A 5,089-nucleotide genomic window follows, 5' to 3' on the forward strand; every position below is an offset into this window, starting at 1 on the left:
TGCTCACCTTCCCGACACGATCCCTGAAGACAGGGGGTGCATAAGTAAATGTGGCAAAGAAAGCTGATGGTGCCCAGCTATCACAAGATAGAGTGTCTGGGGTCTTAAAGTCTTGAAGATAAACAAGCGGTCATCTAGGTGAGAAGCAACAAAGCCCACATGGAAGAAGCACACCAGCCTGTGTGATTTGATGGGTTTGATGGTTTTGATGGGATCAGATATCAGACATCAAAGAATTAAAAAATCATATCATTGTGAATGAGGGGGAGTGCAGAGTAGAAACCCAAAACCCATCTGTAGGCAACTGGACATACCCTTACAGAAGGGTTGCGGGGAGGAGACAAGCCAGTCAGGGTGCAGTATGGCACCTATGAAACATACAACTTTCCTCAAGTTCTTTAATGCTTCCTCTCCCCACTGTCATGATCCCAATTCTACCTTACAAATCCGGCTAGACCAGCGGATGGACACTGGTACAGATAAGAACTGGAAACACAGGGAATCCAGGACAGATGGACCCCTCAGGACTAATAAGGAGAGTATCGATACCAGGAGGGTCAGGGGAAGGTGGGGTAGAAAGTGGGAAGTGATCACAAGGATCTACATATAACAGAAAAGTGGGTGAAGGGAGATGTTGGATGATGTAAGACATGACAAAATAATAATAATTTATAAATTATCAAGGGTTTGTGAGGAAGGAGGGGCGAGGAGGGAGGCGGAAAAATGAGGAGCTGATACCAAGGAGCTGATATCAAGTAGAAAGCAAATGTTTTGAGAATGATGATGGCAACAAATGTACAAATGTGCTTGACACAATGGATGATGGATGGATTGTGATGAGTTGTATGAGTCCCCAATTAAATGATTTTTTAAAAAAGTGCATGCTCATTTTATAGTTTGCCTTCTGTAAGGTTTATACTAATATCACTGCTAAATCTTGGTGTATGAATTTATTTCTCCACGACTTTTCACCATTTTTAAGCTTGGTTCATTATTTTTCTGTGGGCAGCTCCTTCAAATAATTTTCTATTGAGGTTTCTTATCCTTTTCTATTGGTTTATTATTTCTCCTTAACATGCCTCTCTCTATATTTGTGGCAACCCTATAGGTCAGGTAGAACTGTCCTTGTGGGTTTCTGAGCCTGTAACTCTTTATGGGAGTAGAAAGCTTCATCTTTCTCCACTGGAGTTGTTGGTGGTTTTGAATTGCTAACCTTGACATTTCAACTCTACGCTTCCAGGGCTCCTCATATAATTGAAGGCAGTGAGAGTGTATGTATGTAGGTATATATATATACGTATATATTAATATATAAGTACTATATATAAATACAGAGTATATAAACATTGTTCTATATAAAGATATCAAATAAATATATAATATACTTACTATACCTATATGTATTTGATATAGATTTATCTATCAATATCTATATATAAAATAAGAGAGCATTATTTTGCAGTGTCCCCATTTTGTTCTTTAACCTCACATTGTCTTTTGAGGATCAGTTTCACCCAGGCTGAACATGGAACTAGCATGTGCCCATCTGCACTACAGAGCCTCTTGGGTCTAGTCAGGTGGGAGGAGCCAGCACGTCCTAGACACGTTAGCCCCTCCCCACCCTACCTCTCCACCTCTCGGGGAGGAGCCAAAGGACGTTCGGTCGCGCTGGCGGACGCTACTTCCGGCATCGCTACTGTTGCCGTGGCGACCAAGGGGCGAGTCTCCGACTTGCGTAACGTCGGCGCACGTGACGCAGCCCGCCCAGAGGGCGCGTGCGCGGTAGCGCGTGTTCGCCTTGGGTAAGCGGACAGCCGCGGTGCGACCTGGAGCTGGACGCTCGCTCCTGGTGACTGCCGGGCCGCAGCGGGCCACCTCCCTGCCAGGCGGCTGGGGGCGCCTCCTACTCGGGGAGCCCTCAGCCCAGGGAAGAGCCTCGGAGCGGAAGTGAAGAACGCCCCCCTAGAGTGTGGTGGGCAGGTGAAGCGCAGCCTCCCAGGCCCTGGGGGCTGAGGTGGGAGTGAGCGCAGGTAATCAGGCTCGGGTTCTGAGGCGGCTCTCCTTGACTTCCCCGTGGGTGGGCTGGGCTGGGCTGGACGGAATTTCCCCCCCTTCACGGACTGGGCGCTGGAGTGGAGCGTGGGACTCGCTTCCCCCAGATAAAATGAAGCATTAGGCGCCCCTGACACATACTAACTAATCCCTCTGACACATTAGCCATTATTTTCATCGCTGCTGGGAGGAAAAGTTGGCGGAAACAGGTGTGAAACTCCTAAGTGAGTTGCGGTGGTAACAACGTGAGATTTTTGGGTTTAGGGTGGGCCTACACATTTCTCAGCTTTTGGTGACTTGGGGTCAGGGGCTTGCAAAACTTCCCACCGAGTCTGCAAAATAGGAATAGTAACACTCATGTAGCAGAATTTCGATCCCTCGAAGTTCTCTAGAGGGTTGAATGAGAGAGAGAACGAGGGAACCCATTCTGGGAAAAGTCCAGGGCACTCTAAATCGCATCCATTTATTTTCCTCATGTATTGAGGTACTGAAAGTGAAATGCAGTTTTATGATTCATTCGTGATCAAAGAAGTCACGGCCTGTCGTGCCAAGTGTGGTATCTGTGTTTCTCAAGTGCTTGCTTGTGTGCTAACCCTTTGGGATGATAGATGAGGAAACAAAACAAAGATCCCAGCCTTTGCGAAGTGTAGCCTTGAAGTGTGAGGAACATAAGCAATACACTTTGTAAGTCACTAAAGTACATGTCAAAGGAAAGTCTCATGGAAAAAAGTACAGCAAGATAATAGACACTGGGTGTGCGAGATGCAGTTTGAAGCAAGCATGTCAGTGTCAGCTTCACGGAGAAAAAATTTGAGGGAACATATTGAAAAAAATACAGTATACTCTAAATCACGCCCATTTTGTTTTTATTTTATGTATCACACCTATTTATTAAAGGAGGTGGAGACGTTCTTCAAGATATCTGGGGAAAGAGCAGTACAGGCAGGACTCCTAGCAATGTAAATAAAGTTGGAATGTGCCTAGTCTCCAGTGAACAGTAAGAAAGCCTGTGTGGCTGGAGAAGAATGAGTAAGGAGTGCATAGTAGTAGTAGGAAAAGGAGCCCAGGTGACACCATGGTTAAACTCTGCTGCTAACCAGAAGGTCAGAAGTGTGAATCCATCAGCCCCTCTGCAAGAGAAAGAACAACCACCATTGCCATCGAGTAGAGTCTGACACACACGTACTCTGTTCAGGGTTTCTGAGACTGTAAATCTTTTGAGGAGCATCCAGCCTCATATTTCTACCTTGGAGTTGCTGTTAAATTTGAACTGCAGATCCTGGGGTTAGCCTAGCCTATAGGTAACCTTATGGAGACCGTGCTATTCTCTTCTATAGGGCTGTTATGAATTGGTATCTACTGGATGGTAGGAAAAAGGTGTTAAAGTGTGGAAATGGCGGTTAGAGATTTTGTGGTGTATTACAAGGCCTTGTGGCATTTATTTTGTGTGAAATGGGGAGCCATTGCAGGGGTTTGAGCAGAGTGAGGCCACAATCTGACTTTATAGCATTACTCATTATTTTCAGAATAGGCACTTGACCGGCTGGTCAGAAGAGGAGATAAAAGTGGCTACAACCAGTAGTCTGACAGGCTGGAGATGAATGAGAGGCAATGGTTGTATTAATGGGTATTTGATAGTGCAACTCATAATGTTTGGAGAAGTACATGTTCCATCATGCATTGCCAACTATATTGCTTCATGTATCACAGCTAAAGTACATCAGAAAGAACAGTGGAATATTGAGTTACTTTTAGTTTTCTGTGAAGATTATTCCCTGTTAGCTTAGGTAAAACTGAAGAACTGTAGCAATTAATTAGCATGTGGAGTTATTAACTAAAAATCATTTCCAACATAAAATGATTGACATCTAAAAATAGTTATAGTTTCTAATAAGAGAAGAGCTTATAATAAGCTGACTTAGCCCATGTATAGAATTATAGTGAATATGAGCATACATATTTTTTGCCTTTTTTCAGAAATCTATATGTAATGTCTTAAAAAAAGGATAAAGTTAGAAAAATATATTGATAAATTGTGACAACCTCTATGTTTCTTTGAAATTCATTAAGTACTTTGGCAAATAAATGAGTAACACTTGTTAATATTAGAAGTTTGCAAACTAGTAAGCAGACTTAATAATCTAAACAAGATAAGAAAGGATGAAAAAAGTGTTCTAAGGAATAATGCAAAGTACATACTTAGCCTTTTGCAAGATGGTAATGTCATTTTTTCATGAAAATTTAGATTTTTTAAAAAAGAAACAGATTGTAGAATGCATTGAATATGATAAATAAAGGTAAAAGTCACAAACCAGAGCATTTATGGATTAACTCTACACTAATCAAACCCACTGCTGTGTAATTGATTCTGGCTCGCAGCAACCCTTTACCTTGTAATACTTATTGCACTACCTACTAGAGTTTAAAATTCCCCAGCTCTTGCCATTAACCCATAACTCCTTTCTCTTGTACAGTGTTAGAACACAGTTTTATAGAATGTAGGGTGACCATCTGTAAGGACATTACTTCAGTTTAAAATTCTCTCAAAATGTGTTGTTTCAGTGACAAGAAGTAGTAATGATTTTTTATAGTGTAAGCATAGAGTTCAGGGTTTTAGTTTGTGCTTGTCTGAGCAGACCAGATAAAGGTATGACTCTGTAGTTACATGTCAGTGACTGACAGGTCAATGTCAGCATGAAGCAGGAAGCTAGCCACTCAGAAAAAGCACAGCATTTAAGCAGAATTGTGATGAATGTTCATTGGTGCCATCAGAACACTCGGTGAATAAGAGTAAAATCTGGGCAGAGGGGCTATTGAGCCATCCTGATAAGCGGGTAAATGGGTGCTGGCAAGAGGCCTGGTCTAGAGATCCCAACCTAGAGGGAGGTTAGGGGGACAGAGGAAACAAAAGAAAGTGGAGGGTCATGTCTTAGAACTCATTCAAGGACATTGCTCTGGGATGCACCTGTGTGTGTGTGTGTGTGTGTGTGTGTGTGTGTGTGGGTGCTCCTGCTGCCACAGTGCAGGTACCCCTGCC

General features: G+C 43.0%; 2 protein-coding genes across 2 annotated transcripts in view; both read left to right on the top strand.

Annotated features, from left to right (window-relative positions):
* The first annotated feature begins 1,956 nt into the window (after positions 1 to 1,956).
* The window catches only part of HYDIN (HYDIN axonemal central pair apparatus protein), a 402,419-nt gene continuing 399,286 nt past the window's right edge, over positions 1,957 to 5,089 (top strand). Inside the window, exon 1 of the mRNA XM_045293924.1 lies at positions 1,957 to 2,030. The gene's annotated coding sequence lies outside the window, so the exon portion shown is untranslated. The remainder of the gene's footprint in view (positions 2,031 to 5,089) is intronic.
* The window catches only part of CMTR2 (cap methyltransferase 2), a 7,183-nt gene continuing 4,050 nt past the window's right edge, over positions 1,957 to 5,089 (top strand). Inside the window, exon 1 of the mRNA XM_004704559.2 lies at positions 1,957 to 2,030. The gene's annotated coding sequence lies outside the window, so the exon portion shown is untranslated. The remainder of the gene's footprint in view (positions 2,031 to 5,089) is intronic.

The sequence above is a fragment of the Echinops telfairi genome, unplaced genomic scaffold, assembly GCF_000313985.2.
Source record: "Echinops telfairi isolate 266 unplaced genomic scaffold, ASM31398v2 ScPeMD7_2291;HRSCAF=2852, whole genome shotgun sequence".
NCBI classification, from domain to species: Eukaryota; Metazoa; Chordata; class Mammalia; order Afrosoricida; family Tenrecidae; genus Echinops; species Echinops telfairi.